Raw genomic sequence first — 25205 nt, 5'->3', positions numbered from 1 at the left:
AATCCCACAAGCAAAAGTTAAAATGAAATGACATCAAACTTCTCCCCTGTAATACTGACTTCCTTGGGCCAAATCTAAATTATTTTAGGACAAATAAGACTAATATTTATGAATACTAAAGTCAAGTAAGATGCTGCTCAGTGACAAGTATATTGGAACATATATGTAAGCCCTTGGAGAGTTTATGACTCACATGTCTCCTGACAAAATAAATATTCAAATTCAGAAGTAAATCAATATAAACACTCAAACATGGAAACTGTAAAAACAATACATTTTATAAATATCATCTTTGAAATTTAAAGTTATGTCTTATTAATATTCTTAAATACAAAAATGTAGAGGGTGTCACTTTAAAAATAACCAAGAAAAATGTGTTTAAACATGTTCAAGGAGATCTAAACAACAACAAAAACTTTACAAATTATTATTTCCACCAGCCCTTTTTGGGAGAAAAAAACCATAAATGTATAAGTAAAATATAAAGAAATAGACAAAATATGCCATCCAAATTGTAAATGAATTAAAAAATAGTAAGTAAACAAACAAGAGAGCAAACTGTACCATCTAGGAAATGATTGAAGATGTATTACAAAAAAGGATAACATAATAAAAAAATAAAAATAAAAAAATAATCATAAAAACAAAACAAAACAAAAAAGGATAGACAATTCACACTGACTATACTTAACAGTTATGGAAGAAAAAGGTTTTTTTAACCATTGTCCCAAAAAAGTATCAAGTCCTCAAAATTTACCATTGTGTTCTATCATGCTTTCAAGCGTAGATAATTACTAAGCTTTTAAAATTAATCCAAGACATATACATTTTATAAGTACGTAATGTATTTTAGCAAGCTATCATAAGCCTAGTACTAAACCAAAAATATACAAAGAAAAGGACAATTTATGAATATTAAAATTTTCACATATTACGAAATAATACCCAGCTTTGTGTTTAAAGAAAAAGACACAATGACAAAGTAGGATATTCCAAGATTGTTAAGGATATTTTTAAACTATTTATCACACTGAAAGCTCATATTGACTTTCTCATTTGATGCTGAAAAGGCATTTTATAAAGTTTAGCATTCATTATCTGATTTTTTAGAAAACTCTAACAACTGAGAAAAGAAGGATTCTTAATAATAAAGTAGATTATTTTCAAATCAGTGGCCATCACCACAACACTAAAATAGAAAAAGGGGGCATTGCTATTAAAAAAAGATCAAGACAAAATGGTGCAGTATCATTATCACTGTTCAACTGACAATGGAAATTCCAGTGCAATGAGGCAAAAAAAAAAAAGAAAGAAAGAAAGAAAGAAACAGGGAAGGTAAAGCATTAGAAAGGAACAGACAGAATTATTATTTGAAAAACCTATTACCTGAAAAATCTAAAAAGGCCAAGTAAAGGGCTATTAGAACAAATAATATGGGTGCATATAAAACATGCAAAATATATCCAAAATATATAATCAGCATGTTAGGATACGTGATAACCTTTACAAATTTATTATAGAGAAGACAACATTTGTAAAACATTAATATTTCAAATGCCCATGAATAAAGTTGTAAAGAACTATAAACCTGAGCAACTGACTTGAATATATTTAAGATATGTCATGTTCCTGTAGGAAAACTTAATACTATTTAGACATCATATCGCCCCATATCACACAAATTTCAAAGCAACTGCAGTGAAATCTCTGATAAAAATTCTTGAAACTAGACTAGGGACAATAGCTAAGAAATATTTCAAAAACAACAATGGCCCAGTAGGAGGGAGGGGAAATGCTAAAATAAAAATAATAAAAAGCTTACTATTAGTATCTGAAAACAATTTAAAGTACACAAACTGACCTATATATATATATATATATACACACACACACACACATAAAATAATATTGATATACAACAAAGTATTTTGTATGAGTGGGGAAATAGCGAATTAGTCAAGATGCTGAAAGGACAAGAGCTAAATACTTGGAAATAGATCCCCGCTTCACACTAAGCGTGCACACGCACACACACACACAAGGACTGAAGATCAAAATGTAAAGAACAGGCACATATGCCTGCACATATACTGACAATAACTTTGTATATTCTGGCAAATAACGTTAGAGAGTGCGATACTGAGGATTAAGGAAAGAACTTTCAGTTTTTACTTTGTGTTCCTCTTTGATGTCAAAATCATTTATAAGTAATGTTCATAATAAAAGCAAATTAAAAATAAAAATAAACAAATCCTCCTCAGGTAGAAATGGAAAAGAGATAGGATAAGGTGTTATGGACTATTTGCACTTCCCCAAATTTTTATATTACAGCCCTAATCTCTAAAGTGATAATGTCTATAGATGGGGCCCTTGTGTGGTAAATCAGGTTTATGAGGTCATGAGGGTAGAGCCCCTATGGTGACATTAGTGTTCATAGGAGAAAAGGAAGAAAGACAAGCTCTCTCTCTTTCTACCATGTGAGGACAAAGCAAGAAGGTGGCTATCTACAAGTCAAGAAGAGGGTCCTCACCAGGAACTGAATCTGCTCACACCTTGATCTTGGACTGCTCAGCCTCCAAAACTATGCGAAATAAGTATCTGTTGTTTAAGCCACCCAGTCCATAGTGCTTTGTTACAGCAATCTGATCTAAGACATTAAGTATCAAAATAACCTGGGAGGGATAGTGCTAAATCCTAACTCCTTACAACTGGTAAGAAGTATGGCCTAGTGAGCCACCATTACTGAAGGGGGGAGTATTGGGAGAAAGGAAAAAGAAAAAATGAATCCAATGACTCAAAAACATATTTACATTATTTAAATACACTCTACAATATTTAAATAGGGAAAGCCACTCTCAGCATAAAAGAAAAGATAGAAAAACCACCTAGAAAAGGGTTGATAGATTTGACCAGGAAAACTGACCCCCTAGTAAAGAGCTTGAGTAGATTAAAAAAACTACAAATGGCTATTTTTTAGTAAGTGTTTAATTTTACTCATAAGTATTAACATAACTATCAGGTTTTACTTTTTCATCTTTTGTTTTAATATCTAGGAGATAATGAGTAATTTTACTTTCCAATTTTTCTACAAAATTATTCTGGGTAGTTTTTGCAAAAGTAAACTTTGGCACAATTTTCTGTTGTTTCAATCCTTAAAGCTCTGAGCAAGTTTTGATAATTTGGCTCTCCCTTAGATTCCATGAGCTTCTAATAATGTATCTCCCTTTTTGTGTTTTAGTCAGACAAAGTGAGTTTCTGTTGCCTGTAAACAAGTGTATAATACATTTCCAATCCTAGACAAAACCCAAAAGTTAAAAACAACTTCTAAGTAAGATTTTCCCCCATGGAATCTTAAAACTGTGGAGAAACAGATTCTCCACCGTGGTTCTTAGACCAAAGTCACTATTCGAATGCCTCACTTCCCCATATTAAGTGGAGTTTGACAGGAGAGCAGAAGTGTATCCTGGAGAAACATAAATGTTTGTTTCTAAAGACCTAAATTATTTGAAGTTCTTTTTTTTTTTTTTAAAGATTTTATTTATTTATTTGACAGAGAGAGAGAGATAGCGAGAGCAGGAACACAAGCAGGGGGAGTGGGAGAGGGAGAAGCAGGCTTCCCGCGGAGCAGGGAGCCCGATGCAGGACTTGATCCCAGGACAGTGGGATCATGACCTGAGCCGAAAGCAGACACTTAACGACTGAGCCACCCATGCGCCCCTGAAGTAAGTTCTTCATTAAGAGTGATATAAGTCTAGAATATAAAGAGGCTAAGGAACAGCAAAGACTTGAACTTTTCATATCTGGCAAGACCCTACCTGACATTGTCAGAAGGTGTTCCTGGCTACTGTACACGCTAGAGGCCAAAGAAAAACATTCCATTTGTATCATTAACTAATTAATTGACCTTATTATCCTTTCAGAGAGAAAGAGAGAGAAATGAGTGTTTTCTTCCTACTTGTAGCTCTCATGAAAACACTAGAACCATGAAAATAAAACTGTCTGGATTTTTCATGTATATTTGAACAGTCAGTCAGGTTTTAGAGCGTACAGAGAACACAAATCATTTGGAAATATTCAAAAAGAATTGTGACAGAAAAATAAAACGTAATGATTCGTGTATGATAACTTCTATGGGTTATTTAAAACCAAAAACAAAACGATTTGACATTCATATTAGAGATCCCACTGAAGTGTCTGAAATGCAAGTATAAAGTGACAACAGTTCACTTTCCTACCTCTCCCACTACCAACAATGAACCAAAAAGTAATAGAAGTTATCACAAATCTATCTTTAATACTACCTTTTTTGGTACTTTGTTATTATTTTTTTAACCATATCTCATTTTCAAACTATGGAAACGGTAGGCATCTTGGACATTTTAGGTCCCAGGATCTTTCAAATGTTACGATCTACAAAATAGGTATATGCAAATATTCTACAAATCAAACTTTACTGTACTCTATGTCCAAATACAAATAAAACCTCCAAAAATCTCTAAGGTATGGACCCTTTCAGATTCCTCAAATTTAGACTAATTTTTAAAGCAACAACGGAAGTAGTATACATTTTCAAGAAACTAGCAAAATCACAGTGTCTAGGTATTCTCAACAATTTCGGCATACTTAAATTTTAGATGAATCAGATTTACCACTAGCACATTCAATAATTAATTTGAATTGTTTTAAGTATTTAGGTCACATGAGCTTTAAAAATATAAAAAAGTCTTTTCAACAACATCCCCAAACAACACTCAAAAGAGAAATAAGCATAGAAGAGTGAAGCCAAGTGAATTAAATAATATAATGTAAGGACTAACTATAATGGCAAACTCAAATACTATTAGAATATGAGAGAATCTCTAACTTCTTGTCATGTTTTAATTAGAAAAAATAACTCTGAGATCACAGGAGGTCCTACAGCCTAAAGAAGAAACTGGATTACATACTAAAAATGATGGAGAAAACCCAAGACCATTCATTTATCAGTATGAATTAGGTACACGCTTTTGTGCCAGGTACTGTTCTAAGTACTGGGTATAGTACTGAACAGCTGCCCCTGTCTTTATGCAGTTTACATTCTAATCGGAGAGAAAGAATTAAAATAAAAAGATATCAGATAGTAAGAACTATGGAGGAAAATAAAGGAAGGTAACAGTGATTGGTTTAGGGTACCACCGTAGCTTTTTTAAGGGCACTAGCATAGCTTTTTGTTGATGCAGGAGAGAGAAGATGGGATTTGAATCAGGATAATCAAAGTGGTAGTGGTAAGCAGTAGTCAGATTCTGGATACACTGTATTGTAAAACAACAACAAAAAAAGACAGCAAAACAAAACAGGATTGCTGGTGGAACAAAAAAACTGGGTCTGAGAGAAATAGAGAAGCCAAAATTACTCCAAAGTTTTTGACCTGAGCAAGTGAAACGAAAAGAGTTGCCATTTACCAAAATGAGAACTAGCAAGCGGAACATTTTTAAGGGTTAGAGGTAGACAGGAATTCAGAAGTAGTTTTGGACTTGCCTATTTCACAACCAAATGCGTACTGTTGAATAAGCAGCTGGCTATATAAGAATACGCTGTTACAAGATATAAGAATATAACTTTCTGGAGAAAGTGACAGACTGAAAATATAAATTTAGACCAATCATCACATAAAAGGTATATAAAGTCATGAGACTGAATGAAACCACCTACAAAGTATTATAACAGCATTCAGACCAAGCATCCATGGTGCATTCAAACATTTAAAGATTTGGAAGTTGAGCAGAATTCAAAAAAAGATGACAAAGACTAGTCAGGGAAGAAAGAAGAATCCTGCACTGTTAGTGAAGCAAGCACCTTGAAAGAGAGAGTGATCAGTTACTCCAAATATTACCAACTGGCCAAAAAAGAAGAACCAGTAAGTAACCAATGAATTTAGCAACTGTCTTAGTGAGTGGTGAGGATAAATGCCTGACTGGAATGGATTTATAATAGTACAGAGACCTCTGCTTGTAGACAAGGAGTAGTAAAGGGATTTACCCTCCTTCTTGAAACAACCATTTCAAGACAACAATCAACAGGCAACAAATAACATTGATCCTGAGGGACAGTAAACATACAAGGTAAGCCCAGTAATTGGCCTCAGCTTACCACCTGGCATGAATTCCAAGGCCTTAACATAAGGAGAGAGAATCTAACAGCCAAGAAATCTCCCTGAGTTCTATCCAACACTGTACAATCAAGAAGAAAAAGAAATAAAAGGCATCTAGATTAGGGGGAAAAAAATGTATTTGCAGAAAACAATCATCTGTGTGAAAAATCTGATGGATTTTCTACAAGAAAGCTACTATAACAAGGGTATTTAGCAAGGACAGTAGTTCTTATATACCACCTAAGATCAATATCAATTTTATTTCCATGTGTTAACAGTGAAAAATTGGGGAAAAAAATTTAAAACACTGCTGTTATAACATCAAAAGAAAAAAAAGATGAAATGGGGACAGATTTGACAAAAGGTATGAAAAACCTACAGTTAAAACTACAAAATTTGCTAAGAGAAATTAAAGACCTAAATAAATGGAAAGATAAACTTTTCTCATAGTTTAGAACTGAATATTCTTAAAATATTAATTTTTTCTAAATTGAGCTACTCATTAAACACAATCCCAATCTGAATCCAAGCAGGTTTTTTAAAAAATTGACAAGTTTTTTTTTCTTAAAATTCACATGGACGTGCAAATGTAAATTTTTGTGACTTTAGGTTGGCAAATATTTCTTAGGTATGTTACCCAAAAGCACAACTGGTGGATTTCATAAAAAATTTTCTACTCTTCAAAACACACTCTTAAGACAAGCCATTTAATGGGGGAAAAAAACTTTGCAGAACATATCTGATAAAGGATTTATATCTGATAAAGAACTCGAATGCAAAATACATGAAGACCTCTTAAAACTTCATAAAAAGAAAACAAGCCAATAAAAAAATGAGCAAAAGATCTGAACAGACACATCACCCAATAGTACATGAATAGGTGCTCAACATCATTAGAGAAATGCAAATTAAGACCACAATAAGATACCACTACTCATCCATTAGAGAGGCTAAAATCAAAAAGACTGAAATACCAAATGTTAGAGAGAATGTGGAGGAACTGGAGCTCTTCACTGCTGGTTGAACTGCAAAATGGTATAATCACACTGGAACATACCAGCAGTTTCTTAAAAGTTAAATATACAAGCACCATATCATTCACCCATTTCATTCTTCTGTCTTCACTCATTAGAAAGGAAAACATGTGTCTATACAAAGACCTGTACACAAATGTTCACAGCAACTTTATTTTTTAAGATTTTATTTATTTATTTGAGACAGAGGGTGAAGGAGGGAGAGAGCATGAGCGGGGTAGAGGGAGAATGGAGAAGCAGACTCCCCACTGGGCGGGGAGACTGATGTGGGGCTCAATCCCAGGACCCTGGGATCATGACCTAAGTTGAAGGCAGATGCTTAACCAATTGAGCCACCCAGGTGCTCCCACAGCAACTTTATTTTTAACAGCCAAAAACTGGAACCAACCCAAATGTCCATTAACAAGTGAATGAAGAAACACATTGTAGCACAGCCATACAATAAAATATTATTCAGCAACAAAGGGGAAAACCCAAATAGGAACAGAGGGGATCATCTTCAACTTGAAAAAGAACACTTACTTTTTAAAAACCTACAGTTAACGTTATACTAATGGTGAGAAACTAGCTGCGTTCCCAATAAGATCAGGAACAAGGCAAGGATGCCCCCCTCCGTTGTAGCTTTTCAGCATTATACTAGAAATTCTAGCTAATGTAAGAAGAAAGGGAAATGAAACATATAGTGATAAGGAAAGAAGAAATAAAACTTTGTTCACAGATGACATGATTGTCTACGTAGAAAATCAGGAAGAAATGACCAAAACAAAAACCCTCTTCAAACTAATAAGCGGTTATAGCAAAGCTGTAGGATACAATCATTTTCCTATATGCTAACAATGAAAAGTATAATTTCAAATTAAAAACACAGTATCATTTACATTAGTACCCCAAAAATGAAATATCTGGATATATATCTTTTTTTTTTAAGATTTTTATTTATTTATTTGACAGAGCGAGACACAGCGACAGAGGGAACACAAACGGGGAGTGGGGGAGGGAGAAGCAGGCTCCCCATGGAGCAGGGAGCCCAATGCGGGGCTAGATCCCAGGACCCTGGGATCATGACCTGAGCCGAAGGCAGACGCTTAACGAATGAGCCACCCAGGCACCCCTGGATATAAATCTTAACAAAATATGTACAAGATCTATGTGAGGAAAACTACAAAACTGACCAAAGTTATCAAAGAACTAAATAAACGTAAACATATTCCATGTTCATGGATAGGAAGACTCAATACTGTCAAGATGTCAGTTCTTCCCACTTGATCTATACATTCAACACAGTCCTAGGCAAAATCCCAGCAAGTTACTTTGTGGATATCAACACACTAATTCTTGGAGAAATGGAAGACCCAGAATAGCCCACACAACATTGAAAAAGAAGAACAAAATCAGAGGACTATCACCACATGACTTCAAGACTTAGTATAAAGCTATAGTAACCAAGAAAGTGTGGCACTGATGAAAGAATAGACAAACAGATCAATTAAAACAGAATAGAGAGCCCAGAAGTAGATGACTATAATCAATAGATTCTAACAAAGGAGCAAAGGCAATATAATAGAGCAAAGAGAATATTTTCAGGAAATGGTGCTGGAACAACTGGACATCCACATGCAAAAATATGAATCTAGACCAACCTTACACCCTTCACAAAAATTAACTCAAAATGGATCACAAATGTAAATGTAAAATGTAAAACTATAAAATTCCTAGAAGATAACACAGGAAGAAACCCAGATAATGTTGGGGATGGTGATCATTTCTTAGACACGACACCAAAGATATGACCCAAGAAATAATGGACAAGCTGGACATCATCAAAATAAAAATTTCTGCTCTGCAAACAACACTATCAAGAGAATGAGAAGACAGGCCACAGACTGGGAGAATACATATGTTTGCAAAAGAAATATCCTAATAAAGGGCTAATATCCAAAATACATAAAGAACTTTTAAAACTCAACAGTAAGAAAAGAAACAACCCAATTAAAAAATGAGCCAAAGACTTTAACAGACACATTACCAAAGCGGTATCAATGGCAAAGAAACGTATGAAAAGATGCTCGACATCATATTATTAAGTAATTGCAAATTAAAACAATTAGATATCACCACACACCTATTAAAATGGCTAAAATCCAAACACTGCCAATACCAAATGCTCACAAAGATATGGAGCAACAGGAACTACCGTTCATTACTGGTGGAAATGAAAAATGGTACAGCCACTATGGAAGACAGTTTGGCAGTTTCTTAGAAAACTAGATATACTCTTATGCTACAAACCAGCAACTGTGTTCCTTTGTATTTACCCAAACAAGTAGAAAACTTACCTCTACGTAGAAACCTACACATGGATGTTTATGGCAGCTTTATTAAGAATTGCCAAAATTTGGAAGCAACCAAGGTGTCCTTCAGGGGATGAATGAATAAACTGTGGTACATTCAGACAATGGAATATTATCCAGCACTAAAAAGAAATGAGGTATCAAGCCACAAAAAGACATGGAGGAACTTTAAAAAGTATATAGTTAAAAAAAAGCCAATGTGGGCGCCTGGGTGGCTCAGTTGGTTAAGCGACTGCCTTCGGCTCAGGTCATAATCCTGGAGTCCCTGGATCGAGTCCCGCATCGGGCTCCCTGCTCGGCAGGGAGTCTGCTTCTCCCTCTGACCCCCCCCCCCATGTACTCGCTCTCTCTCATTCTCTCTCTCTCAAATAAAAATAAATAAAATCTTTAAAAAAAAAAAAGCCAATCTGTAAAGGCCATATACTGAATGATTCCAATTATGTGATATGTTGGAAAAGGCTAAACTATGGAGACCATAAAAAGATCAGTGGTTGCCAGGAGTTGGAGGGAAGGGGGAAACGAACAGCTGTAAAATATCAAGAATTTTTAGGGCAGTAAAATTACTCTGCATAATACTATAATGGTGAATTCATGTCATGCAATTGTCAAAACCCATGGAATGCACAATACTAAGAATGAACCCTAATGTAAACGATGGCCTTTGGGTGATGATGATGATGAAGTGTCAAAGTAGTTCATCAATTTCAACAAATGTATCACTCTGGTAGAAGATGCTGATGGGGGTTGCTGAGGGGAAGGGTGACTAGAGTGCATATGGGAACTCTCTGTCCATTCAATTTTGCTATGAACTGAAACTGCTCTTAAAAAGTAAAGTCTATTAAAAAGTTTAAAAAGGAATACTTATATAACCAAATACTACTCACAATAAAAGCAAATAAACTGATACATGCGACAATATGGTTAAATTTCAAAGTAATTATGCTGAAAGAAGAAAGCAAGAGTACATAAAATATAATTCCATTTATATAAAACTCTAGAAAATGCAAACTACAATGACAAAAAGCAGGTAGGTGCTTGCTTAGGGGAAGGTGGATAGGAAAGGATGGGATGGATGATTTACAGACAATACAAGGAAACTTTTGGGAGGGATAGATAATATTCAATATCTTCACTGTAGTGATGTTTTAACAGGCAACATCTTTGTTAAAACTTATCAAATTGTAAACCTTAAGTAGTGCAGCTTATTATATGTCACTTACACCTAATAAAACTGTTTTATATAAAAATGAGACTAGGAGAAGAATGGGAGAACATTTTGTATATAGATAACTCGAGATGATTTTTACTATAAAGACAAAGAGATCAGACAGTAGCTCAAGAGATATTATGCATCACGGAAAGTCTTTTCTTAATGAGAAATATTATAACATATTTTCATGCTGACTGAAATGATTGAAAAGGAAAATATATGAGACAAGAAAAGGCACAGTTGTTAAAAGTGATATCTTTGAGAAAACACAGTGTGGGACAGGACTCTGAGGGATATCGTTAGCCATTGATTGTACCTCAGTTGTAGCTTGCAGTCTACCTTTACAGATGGGTACGTATGGTAGTGAAAGTTCTTTTCTGACTACTTGTGTTTGCTCTTTAAAATAGAAAGCAAGGATTTCATGTGAGAATAAGAGAGGATGTCTAGAGGCTTAAAAAGACATAAGGTATAAAACAGCTGTGGGGGAAGAGTAGACGGAACAAAGTAGTATTCAAAGTGTGACTCTTGAGAGTCCCCAAGACCTTTTAAGGTGGTTAATAAAATCAAAACTAAGGTCACAGTCGTTCTAGGTAACCATCTTTTTCATTCCCTTCTGTCATAAGTATACAGTGGATATTCCAGAACATATGATATTCAGCAGGTTAAATACAGAAGCAGGTATGAAAATCCAGTTGTTACTAAGATAGATGTTAAAAACATTTGCAAAATAAAGTATACCACTCATCACTATTTTTAATAGAAAATACTTATTTTCATAAAAATATTTGTTAACATATAATGATTATTTTTGAAGGAATTAAAGCATTTAAAAATTACTCAGTTTTAATTTTTAATCAAGTAAATACTGGCATATAAGATCCACACTAACAAAAGCTCACTGTAGTCCTCAATAATTTTTTTAAGAGTAGAAAAAAGAACCACTGACTAGGGAAACGTAGATTTCAGGGTAGTACCAAGAATCACCTGCAGTTACACTCTTGAATTATGGTGACATCCATCAGCATGCAGCTGCCTGAGTGGAGGCATGGAAAAGGCAAATAGTATGTAAGATTTAACCTAGGTTGAGAGTTTTACCAGGCTAGCACAGATAAAAGATGAACAAGGGGCTAATGGTACAAAGAAGTCAGTTCAATGATAGGCCATACATAGACTTTCAGCTCGTCAAGAAAAGAAGAAAAGGAAATAGGATCAAAGGGTTATAGAAACCAATGTAGCTAAAGATTGTAGGAATTAAAGTTCTAAGCAAAGTGAGGTGGATAATGTGAGATGGTAGGGAAGTCAATTTCTCTGAGACTTAGTTTTCACATTTATAAGATGTCTCATCACCTTACAGTTGTACATTCCTGAAAATTGTCAGTTTTTACATACCATTTTATTAGATTTTCATTTAACCATTTCATTTGATCCCCACACCCTATCCCTCCCCACAAAAAAAGCACATTGTAAGGTAGAGAGGTAATTTTTTTCCCCATATGACACATCAAGAAAAAAAAAACTTACCCGAGATCATACAAATAATAAGAGACAGTGCCATCTGCCATAGTAGAATCAGGGAAAGCTTTGCAACAGGTGGAATTTAAGCTGTGCCTTGAAAACTAAGATTTTCATAGGCTAGGTATACCAATGCAGGTTAATCAAAGATCCAGTACTAGGCCAAAATACAGAAAATAAGACGAGAGGGAAGGCTGAATCCAAAATGAGTAAAGGGCAGTAATCAGAAATGACACAGTAGAGAACTAAACTAAAACTAAAACTTCTAATTATGCTTTGGCACAGTGTTTAACAATTCCTAGAATAGCTCAATTGCCACATGTGGCCAATGACTACAGTTCGAGTACAGCTATATAACATTTGTTTCATGAGGTACAGTTCTAGAATGGAAGTTTAATAAAACTTCTAACTACAGGTCTGAGTTTTCTATAAAACTCAACAAAAAATCAGCCAAAAAGAGTTATAATGATTCACATGTAACCAAACACAGGGAATAACGGATGCAAGAGATGGCAAACGTTCTACTACAATATTTCCATATATTAACACTAACTATAAATTTTATCCCATTGTATCATATCATCTTACCTTTAAGTAGTAATTTCAGCCTTTACAAAATGCTCTAAAATGTTGTTTCCACCATCTATTCTCAATCACACCTTTCAATTTCAAATAAAGAAAATATCTTGATTTAACCAACATAAATAAAGGTTCTCTTTAGTTAAGTTTACTATATGCTTAAAAGCACAGTTTCTTCATATTTTCAGAACAGAAGCACAAAATCTTAGATCTGGAAGAGAATTCAGAGAACATCTAATCTAATCTCATTTTACAGAGACATTTGAGGTGATTTGCCCTTACCATATAGCTAGTGGCAAAAGAGAGACCAGAAGCCTTCTGGCTTCAAAAAGTAATCTTTCCAACTCCATCATGCTGAGCACATTATAAATAAATTCTAAATGTTTCACAGAAAGAATATCTAGAAAGGCTATTAATGGGGACATTCAAAAGCTCAGTGATTTTCAAAATAAAAGGGGGGGGGGGCTATAGTTCTTAAGTCCGTACTACTCCTACTAGAGGTGAAATGCTCTTGGGAGAATGGATTTTCCTAACAATTACTAAGAATTTGCTCTTTCAATCCCATTGCAACCTGTGAAATTGTGGCAAGTTTTAAACACCAATGAAATTATGAGTTTTAATCCTAATAACATTTATTTCCCCAAATACCATAGTAATTATATTAACTTAAGCTTTACTGCTATTCCAGCAGTAAAATTTATAACATTAAGCAATTTTTCAACCAAAAGAATTGTTTTTTAACCATACTAATGAATTTATTTCTGATCCTTTAATTTACTTTAACCTTATAAGTGATACATAAAAACAGAAGACCTATGAAATGTACTCTCAGATGAAGTAGACATTGTAAAGAACAGGTGCTTCAAAGACACTGATCTATTATCAATTCTCATAAGGACAGCCAGACCCAAGTAAAAATGTATACACACATTTATACAACATGCATTAATAATCCAGAAATCTCAAATTTACTGTTTTAAGAGACATCTCTAAACAATTATGTGGAGCCTATGGTTCAGTAGTACAGTACTTCTCAGAACTGAGAATGAGACTTAAATTGTGAACGATGAGAGGGTGGAACGAAAAAGCAAGAACTTTGGAGCCAGACTAACCTAGATTCAAGAACACACAGATGTCTAAATTTTTATCAGTGTGACCCTGGGTACTTGACAGCCTGTTTTATCACCTATAAAATGGGACTATTATCATCTAATTAACAAGATTTCACTAAATTTTTTCAAAAAATTCAAAACATATAGCACCAAAGGAAACTCTGCTAGAATTGTTTTAGATCCAGTTAAAGCTAACGCCTAATTCTATAGTGGCACCAATCTGTATGTCCCCCAAGCACCTCTAGTAGCTGAGAGGTAAGCATAAAACATCTGTACAGCTATACTGATTTAGAGTTAAGGTTTTACAAGGCTGGTGTAAGTGAAAAATATTGGGGCAAAGGATTCGATATTATAAGACAAATCTAGATTGAAAAAGGAAGTGAGCTAATATGGACCAAAATACAGTAGGTATGGCACATAGTAAGAGTTAAAATATTTACTGAGTTTCATTCACTGAATATTAAGTACTAGGTACTATCAGGTAGAAAATAGTATACCCCGAGATTTCCAAGAGCTAAGAATTTAGACGAAAAAATAATGCTTCTAAGGCAATGAATATTATGAGTAGAGTGACCATATAATTTGTTATCCTAGCCAAAACATAAATTTTTTACAGTGAACGGGAAGTGAAAGAGCATTATTAATAATTATGCCAGAATAACAGTTACCTAGGCATTCCGAGACAAAGTGGGATATATCACATTTATGAGAGTCACCCCAGTCAAGGGTGCCAATGTATAGTAACTTGGGAGAAGGAATGAGAGACATGTGTACAGTGAGAAAAGCTCCATCGAAAAAGTGAAATTTTCTTTTAGCTAAGCATAAACTAGTAATTCTAATTTTATTTCAGTAGATTTGTGGAAGAATAGTGGAATTTAAGCTGGATCTTAGGCAAGGGGAGTTTTTCCAAGCAGAGAAAAGGCACTATAGAAAAACAAAAATAAAGAGATTCACAGAAACAGAAAATGCAAGGAGAGTCTGGGAAACCAGAAAAATCCAGGTATTGATAAAAATAAAAAATTAAAAAATAACAGAGATGAAGCCAGAAAGGCAAATTCTTAATTCAGTTTATGTGTGCATCCATTTTGTTCATTAACACTTATTTAACACCTACCTGTATCGACCAGGCTTAATGCTGAGGAAGGACAAGGAGGAGGAACATTCCTTACCCTTCAGAAGCTTAAAGCCAAATCAGAGAAAGTGTAAACAAGCAGAAGGAAAAAAAGAAGTAACATCATAGAGTGAAGATTTAGGAAGCCAAAAAATAAGCTAGGAAATTCATCTAGCAGAAGTTCACTTGTTATAGTGGGAAAAAAAAAAGTACAGATACAGAAAGAGCAATTAGGAGTATAAAGCTCTGATTATGACCTTATTTGGAAAAGGGGTCTCTGCAGATATAATTAAAAATCTCAGGATGAGAACATCCTGGATTACCCAAGTAGGCCCTAAATCCAGTGACAACTGTCCTTATAAGTAACAAACATGGAAAAGAGTGGCAAAGACCATGTTAAAACTGAGGCAGAGACTGGAGTTATGCAGCCAAGGAATGTCTGTGACCACCAGAAGCTGGGAGAAGGAAGGAAAAGAATCTCCCCTAGAGCTTTCTGGAGGGAATGTGGCCCTGTAGACACTTGTAGCATGGTCTTCTATTCTCCACAACTATAAAAGAATAAATCTTTGTTTTAAGCCAAGTTTATGATAATTTGTTATGGCAGCCCTAGGAAACTATCATAGGAGGCCACTGCACTAAACTAAGCATGAGATATAAATGCCCAGAACAAGAGTAGTGAGAATACAGATGCAAACAGAAAAGACTTATGGGGGAAAATTACAAAGGACAGTGCTTAGAACTTCTATCAGAGCAGCTCCAATCTTACACATGTAAAACTGTTGAAGGGGAAAGAAAATGGAAAAAGTAAGGGGGCTGAATATTACCAGACTATATGTCTAGAGTCATTTTCAGCACTGTTTGACGATTTGGCCCTTCTTCTGCATTGTCAAAAGATGGACAAAACTAGACTCCCACGATTTGTACTATAATCCTACCACCCACCATAATCTCTTCCATCCTAATTTCCATAAAAATCATCTCAATGAAAATATTCACTATCCTTTGAATCTAGTTAAGCTCTTTAATATACCATTCAATATAGCAAGCAATCTTAAAAAAAAAAAAGCCATTTTTAGGTCATTTTTTTTCCACTGTCTCCAAGATGCAGATCTTTTCCACCTCTAAAATTGGGTCACAAGTGGCCTATGTATATGCAAACTTGGTTATTATTCCTGGTGGCATCACTGATGATTGGCAACCCTATGACCTATGACCTTTAAAGCAAGAATTATATGTTCCACTGTATCTTTCTAGTAAGATCAGGATAGCACTACAATGAAAACTTGCAGAATGGATATTAGAGGCTTGTAAGAAAAATCTGAGACAATGTACTTCTGTGCAATAAAGAGTTAACATAGTGAGCCTAAACTGGTATCCTTAAAAAGGCCTTCATGCAAGGATGGCCTTTGGCTAATGGTGGGTAACTTAAAAGATCTGAGTAAAGTTCCCACCATTAATTGGTAATAGTGGCTCACTGTGCCTAAATTGTTCTGTACAAACAATAGGTTTATAACAAACACCTACTTTCTTCCTTCTAAGAATCTGGAATTTGGATATGTGCTAGGCCTACATGATCAATCTCCAATAAAATTCTGTTCATGGAGTCTCTAATGAACTTCCATGGCTAGCAACATTTCACCCATGTTGTTACAAGTCATTCCTGGGGGAACTAAGTATATGCTGTTCAACTCCACTGGGAGAGGGCTCTGGAAGCTTGTGCCTGATTTTCCCCAGACTTTGCATTGTGACCTTTTGTTTAGTGTGGGAGCTTTTACTGTAATAAATCATAACCTTGAGTACAAATATATGCTGAGTCCTAGAAATCTTAGAGAATTACTGAATCTAAGGGTGGTCTTGTAACTCTACAACACATCTTTTTTTTTTTTTTTTTTGAAGTATTATTGACATACAATAATATATTACTTTCAGGTATACAACATAGTCATTTGACAATTGTATACCTTACAAAATGCTCACCACGGTAAATGTTACCAGCTGTCATCATATAAAGTTATCAAAATACCATTAACTATATTCCCTATGCTACAAACACATCTTTTAAGAAAGACTGCATCAAAGAGCTCTTCACAGCACAGAGGCAAAAACAATATAAAGAAGGACTCTGAATTTGAAGACTAGAAATACCTTAACCATTTTTCCACTTACACTTTGCTTTTCATGGATGCACACAAGTTATGATGATTTCTAAAAATCTATGAATACTGGTAAGTATGAAATAAAAGTCCAATAAATAAAAATAAGTCAATACCCATAAAATAGAAATTCCAGGTGATAGGAAAGTACTGTCATAGGTTGTTTTCTTCTTAATGGTCTATAAAATCAGTGTATCTCTTAATCAATGACCTCTTACATTTGATGAAATATGATAACTGTCAAAATTTGATATGTTAAAGCAGTAAATCAGCATCTGCAGAATAAGTATCTCACATAAGTCAGAAATTAATGCAAATTATAACATTCAAAAAACAGACTAGTAGAAATTTTAAAAATTATATTTGTTGTTTCTACATTCCATATACTTTCTAAATATTTAAATTAAAATGTTTTATTTACATGAATGGATAGTTCATATAGACATGTTCCATTTCAATTGGCTTAAGAGGACAACAAAACACATAATATTTAGCTTCTAATCTCATATACCTTTAAAGTGCCTTTACACTATGGAGACGAATGTGTTATCCAATTTATTGTCTGTCAACTCCAAATGCACCATCCATATATGCTCTCTGATAAATGGAATTCCTTTAAGTACTTCTCCTTTCACGTAAATATGGTGTTAAGCTTTCTCAGAACATGGCGCTATAGGAACTCCACAGGGAGAGGCTCTCCTACTATGTCCAATGCAGACTAGGAGTGAGCAGCATGGGTGTGAGGATATTGGGAAAAGCCAGCCCCAGCCATGTGTCCAGACTCAGTCCGCCTACAAATTGCAGCCTCAGCCAGGCAATAACCATTCCTCAGTCTTCATAACACAGAAACCAGACTCCATGCAGCCAAATGTTCTCAGAAGTCTACTGCCCCACTAGCACCAGAAATCCCACTATACACTCCACCACTTTTACTCCCAGAAAATAGCTTATTCCTTGCCTAATAATTCCAGACAAGCTCCAGCCTTCTCTACTATCAGGTGGCCTGAACTATACTTTCTCAACAAAGTCTGAGCCCCTTCCAAGTTTGTCCTTCCTTGGGTACACTCCCTCACAGCCTTCCCATACCACACAGTCTCCTTATATTGTATGTTTTTTTTTTTTTTCAAAGTTAGTAATTCTTTAAGTCAAACTCTCCCTGATTAACTTATTGTGTAGTTTCTGGCATCACTGCTTAAACTGATAAGGTTACCTTAAATGCATATGGAAATTAAAGTGAGTAGGAATAGCCAAACCAAAAAAAAAGAACAAAGTTGGAAGACTAACACCTTCTAAATTTCAAGACTATGCAAAACTATATAGTCATGAAAAACATGTGGCAAAACTGTATACAGTAATCAAAACTGTGTGAAACTAGTGTAAGATAGACACAGAAATCAATGGAACAGTATGGAGAGTCCAGTAACAAGTTTATTACAGTTAAGGTCAATTGATTTTCAACAAAGGTGCCTGTATAATTCAATGGGCAAAGAATAATCTTTCAACAAACAGTCCTGGGACAACTGAATATCCACATAAAAAACGTCACAGCATACATAAAAATTAATCCAAAACAGATCATAGACATAAATGTAAGAGTGAAATTATAAAACTCCTATAATATAGTAGCAAATTTTCATGAACTTATGTTAGGCAAAACCTTTTTAGTTAGACAGGACACTAAAAGCACAAGCAACAAAAGGATAAAAAAGGAGATAAACTGGACTTAATTAAAAACAAAAACTTCTGTGTTTAAGTGAACAACATCAAGAGTGTAAAAATACAGCCTACAGGTTGGAAGAAAAAAATTGCAGGTCATAGAAGTATTTGTATCTACGGGCGCCTGGGTGGCTCAGTTGGTTAAGCGACTGCCTTCGGCTCAGGTCATGATCCTGGAGTCCCTGGATCGAGTCCCGCATCAGGCTCCCTGCTCGGCAGGGAGTCTGCTTCTCCCTCTGACCCTCGCCCCTCTCATGTGCTTGCTCTCTCTCATTCTCTCTCTCTCAAATAAATAAATTAAAAAAAAAAAAAAAAAAAAGTATTTGTATCTAGAATATAAAAAGAACTCTTATAACTCAATAGTAAAATTACAAATAATCCAATCGAAAAATGAGCAAAGGACCTAAATAGACATGTCTTGAAAGAAGATACACAAATGGCCAATAAGCACATTTTAAAGGTGAACATCATTAGCCATCAGGAAAATGCAAATTAAAACAACAATGACATACCACCTCACACCCACTATGATGGCTACAATCAAAAAGTCAGATAGGGATGCATGGGTGGCTCAGTCAGCTAAGCAAATGACTTGGGCTCAGGTCATAATCTCAGGGTCCTGGGATCAAGCCTGCCTCTTGGCTCTGTGCTCAGCAGGGAGTATGCTTGTCCCTTTCCCTCTCCCCCTCCCCCTGCTTGTACTTGCTCTCTCTCAAGTGAATAAATAAAATCCTAAAAAAAAAAAAGCCAAATAATAAGTGTTTGTTAAGGACCTGGAAAAGCCCCCTACAATGCTAGTAGGAATGTGTAACAGTACAGCCACTCTGGAAAACAAACTGGTAATTCCTCAAAGGTTACGGTTACCACAGTTCCACTCCTAGGTAAATACCCAAGTGAAATAAAAATATACGTCCACACAAAAACTAATACATGAATGTATATAGCAACACTATTCATAAGAGCCAAAAAGCATAAATAATGCAAATGTCCATCAACGGATGAATAAATGTGATATATCCATACAACGGATTATGTGGCAATAAAAAAGAATGAAGTACCGATATATGTACATGGATGAACCTTCAAATCATTATGCTAAATGAAATAAATCAGACATATAAGACTACATATTATATAACATCTACATGAAATGTACAGAATAGGTAAATCTATAAAAACAAAGTATATTAATGATTGCCTAGTACTGGGAGAGGAGAGGGGAAATGGGAGAATGACTGCTTTGGGGGGAGCAGACAGTGATGAAAATATTCTAAAGTTGACTGATTATGGTTGAACAGCTCTAAATATACTAAAAACCATGAATTATGCACTTTAAATTAGTGAAGTATATGGTATGCAAACTATATCAATAAAGCTGTTTTACATTTTAAAAGAAAGTAGAGAAATTTCAGGCAAAAAAGAAAAAGAAAGAACTTAATCAGCAGATTCTCACTAAAGAAAATACAAAGGATGTTCTTTAGGCAGAAGAAAGGGATTCCAGGCAGAAACAAGATGCAGAGAGAAAGAACTATAGAAAAGGTAAACACACTGCAAAAACTAAATATTTACTGTATAAAACATTAATGTCTTACAGGATACACATACACAGACACAGATGCTAGCACTAATAGCAGAATAAGGCTAGAGCTGAAGGGTTTGACAGTCTCCTGTATTGTCTAAAAAGGAATAATATACATACTAATTTATATCGAACTTTAATAAAGTCAAGAATGTCTTTTATAATCTCTAAAGTAGCCACTGAATGAACAGCAAAAAACTACAACACTAACAATTTAATAAGGGGGAAAACAGAAAGAAAAGTAATAGAAAGAAAAGCAATGAATAAATGAATAAAGCAAAGAACATATACACAAGTAGAAATTAAAATGTAACATAACATTTAAGCCCAAATATGTAAGTGATAATTAATTATAAATAACTAAATATGCCAAATAAAAGACAAAGCTTAGCAGCTTCGATTTAAAAATTACATGCTGTTTACAAGGGACATGCCTTAAATTTAAGAGCACAGAAAGGTTGAAAGTAAAGGTTGGAGAAAAGATAAAATGCAAACACTAACCAAAATATACCTAACGTAGCTATACTAAAATCAGACAAAGTAGACTTTAAGGAAAGAAGTATTGCGAGAGATGGTGGGCTATTTAATGATAAAAGGGCCAGGAGCCAAAAGATAAAACAATTCCAAATTTAATTGTACTTGATAATTCAGCCTCAAAGTATACATAGCAAAACTTCACAGAATCAAAATAAAAAAAAGACAAATCCACATCATGGAATATCATTTTAAGACACCTCAGTAATTAACTGAAAAAGTAGAGAAAAAATCAAAAGAGATAAAGATTGAACAATGCAACCAACTTGACCTAATTGATATATAACACACAGAGAAAACAATTAACTGAAGAAGGGCAATGTACATTCTTTTCAAGTATACATGGAATTGTCAACATTGACCTAATGTTGCACCCAAAGACTGAAATCAGACACAAGTTCTTTGACACAATGTAATTAAGCTAAAAATCAAAAACTAAGGTCACTAAAATATCTTCATATGTTTAGTTAATAATTTTCTTTTTTTTTTTAAGGTTTTATTTATTTCAGAAAGAGAGAGAGAGCACAAGTGCCCACACAAGCAGGGGGAGGGGCAGAGGGGCAGGGAGATGGAGAGAATTTCTCAAGCAGACTCCAAGCTGAGTGTGGAGCCTGACGTGGGGCCTGGCACAGGGCTCGATCTCACAAGCTTGAGATCATGGCCTGAGCTGCAACCAAGAGTTGGATGCTCAACCAATGAGCTACCCAGGCACCCCAATAATAATTTTCAAAATAATCCAAGAGTCCAAAAAAGATCACATGGAAATTTTTTTACATTTATCTGCACACAATGCAGACAAAGTCATGACTAAAGGGAAAAAAATAGGCTCAAATGTATATATAAGAAAAAGAGAAAGGCTGCAAATCAATAACCATTCATCTCAAGAAATAGAAAAGAAACAGGAAATAAACTCTCCAAAAAAAGTAGAAGAAAATATGGAACAGAAAATAGTGAAACAGAAAACAACAACAACAACAACAACATAACAGAGAGGATCAATCATGAATCAAAGGTGAGTTCCTTGGTAGGTCTAATAAAATCGATAAAACTCCCTGCAAGACTGATCCAAAAACCAAGCTGACACAAATTACAAATATGAGGAATGAAAAGGGGGGCATCACTGCAGATCCTTCAGATATTAAAAAAAAAAAAAGGTAATAAGAGGACATTATAAAAAAAGCTTCATGTCATTAGATTTAAAAGCATGAAATTGACAAATACCTACAAAAACAGAATGGGTCCTAAGTGACAGAGAATAAAGAAAATCTAAGTAGTACCATAATTATTAAGAAATTGAACCTATAACTAAAAACCCTTCTCATAAAAAAATACTCCAGGCTCAGATGGCTTTACCTATTAATTCCATCAAACAGTTAAAGAGAAAAATAGCACCAATCTTAAATTCATACACAGGATAGAAAAAGATGCAGTACTACTCAGTTTTTTTGAGCCCAGCATAACCTTGATACCAAAACTTGGCAAGATCATAAGAAAGGAATATTCCAAGACAATGGATAAATATAGATGAAGAAAAGAAAATCAAGAAAATAACAGTAAACTGAATCCAGTGATATAATAAGAGATATATTCATCAAAACCAAACTGTGATTATTCCAGAAACACAAAGATGGTTTAACATTTTTAAAAAATGGAATTCAACACATTATTAAAAAAGGGGGGAAAATCATCCAATCACCTCAAAATTAAGATATAGTACTTGATAAAATTAAACACCATTCATGATAAAATTTCTTAGCAAATTAGGAATAGAAAATTTCCTAATCTGATAAGGATTCTATTAAAAAAAAACTACAGAGAACATCATACTTAATTATGAAATGTTAAACACTTTTTTTTTTTTAACTCTGAGATTAGGAATGAGACAACGATGCCTGTGATCACCACTTTAATTCAACATCACAGTGGAGGTCCTAGCCAGAGCAATAAACAAAGGAAAAGAAAAACAAAAGTATAGGGATTGGAGAGAAATAAGGCTTTCTTTTTTCACAGATGGCATGACTGTGTAGATGGAGAATCCAAAAGATTCAACAAAGTATTAGAAATAAATGAAGTTGGGTGCCTGGGTGGCTCAGTTCGTTAAGCGGCTGCCTTCAGCTCAGGTCATGATCCTGGAGTCCCAGGATCGAGTCCCGCATTGGGCTCCCTGCTCGGCAGGGAGTCTGCTTCTCCCTCTGACCCTCCCCCCTCTCATGCTTTCTCTCTCTCAAATAAATAAAAAAAATAAAAAAAAAAAAAAAAAAAAAAAAAAAAAGAAATAAATGAAGTTAACAGGTCTCTGGATATAAGGTCATGATATCTAAATCATCAGATTTTTATATGCCTGCAAATAATGAGTAATATTTTAAAATATGATTTATAATAATAACATCAAAACACAAATAATTTGAAATCTTTAATTAGGATAACTTGGATTAGGGGCACCTGGGTGGCTCAGTTGGTAAAGCGACTGACTGGATTTCAGTTCAGGTCATGATCTCAGGTCCCTCAAGGGCTCTGCACTCAGGGCAGAGTCTGCTTAAGATTCTCTCTCTCCCCCCCATCCCTGCTCCACCCCCACTCATGTTCATTCACTCGCTCGCTCTCTCTAAATAAATAAAATCTGAAAAAAAGAAGGAATAACTTAATTTAATAAAAAATTTATAGTTATGCAAGATCGCTACAAACAGAAAAAACTAGGAAGTTTTATGGGGAAAAAAAAAAGTAAAGAAAACCTCAGTCAATGGCAAGATTCACAGATTGAAAGATTCAGTATTTTATAAAGATGTCAATTTAGCCCCACATTAATTCTATAGATTTAATGCACTCACAATAAAAAAATCCCTGCAGGTTTTTTGTGGCAATTGATAAACTGCTACTAAAATGTATATAGAAAGGAAAAAGACAAAGACTAGCCACATTAAACTTGAACAAGTAGGTGGACTTCCTCTACCCAATACCAGGATATATCATAAATTTATAATGAGATATTGTGACATTTATGCCAAGATAGCAAAGTGGACCAACAGAACAAAGAGAGACCAAAAATAAACCCAGGCATGGGCAGTTACTTGATTTATTATAAAGGCAGCACGGCAGAGCAGAAGCTCTCTTCCATAAATGGTGATGGTCAACTGGATAGTAAATTAAGAAAAAATATGGGCCCTACTTCATAATCACAAAAACAAACTCTGGATGAATCATAGTAAAGGCAAAATGATAAAGATCCCTGGGGAAAAATGTTTTCATGATGATGCACTAGAGAAAGATTTTGTAAATAAGACAAAGAATTAATTATAAAGACAAAGATTGGTTTTGACTACCTGGATAATTATTAAGGAACTTCTGTTCATCTACAGACACCATTAATAGAGTGAAAAGGCCAGAATAGGAGAAATTTGCAATACATATAAGGGTTCAAACCTAGCATACATAAACAATTCCAACAAATCCATAAGAAGACAAAGACAATACAACTGAATAAAATGGGAAAAGAATTAACAGACACTTCACAAAAGGATATTCAATGGCCCATAATCCTTAGATCCCAGCCATCAGGGAAATACAAATTACAATCACAATGTTATACCATTGCATACTGCTCAGAATGGTTACAAAAAAAATACTGACATTACAAAGGGCTGGTGAAGATGTGAAGCAACTGAAATTTATAAGCTACTGATAGGAAGTATAAATTGGTGTTCTTTGAGAACTTATTCAACAAACACATGCACAAAATGAGCCAGAAATTCCACCACTAAAAGAGAAGTACGATGATGTTCATAGCAGTACTGTTCATAAAAGCCTCAAAGTGAACACAACCCAAACGTCTGCCCAACATTAAAACTGATAAATTATGGATCAGTGATGGACAGAATACTACACAGTGGTGTTAAAAAAATGCTACATCTAACAAGATGAATGAATTTCACAACGTCAACAAAAAAGTATTATATATAAAGCTCAAAAACAGATAAAACTAATTTATGGCGTTAGAAGTCAGAATTGTGGTTATTACTAAGGAAGACAGAGAGATTTGTGATTGGAAAGAGTGTAAGTGTGTGAGGGGGCTTCTGGAGTGCCAGTAAAGATTTATTTCTTGACCAGGGTGATGGTTTCATGGACATGCTCACTTTGCAACAGTTCATCCAACTGCACACTTAGCATGAATACTTTTCTCTGTATGT

General features: G+C 34.6%; 1 protein-coding gene across 2 annotated transcripts in view; it reads right to left on the bottom strand.

Moving 5' to 3' along the window:
* The window catches only part of NECTIN3 (nectin cell adhesion molecule 3), a 126056-nt gene that overhangs the window by 84839 nt on the left and 16012 nt on the right, over positions 1–25205 (bottom strand). The gene's annotated exons all lie outside the window — the stretch shown is intronic.

The sequence above is a fragment of the Phoca vitulina genome, unplaced genomic scaffold, assembly GCF_004348235.1.
Source record: "Phoca vitulina isolate PV1807 unplaced genomic scaffold, GSC_HSeal_1.0 scaffold8, whole genome shotgun sequence".
NCBI lineage: Eukaryota > Metazoa > Chordata > Mammalia > Carnivora > Phocidae > Phoca > Phoca vitulina.
Note: the sequence above shows the minus strand (reverse complement) of the source record. Positions and strands in the feature narration are given on the sequence as shown.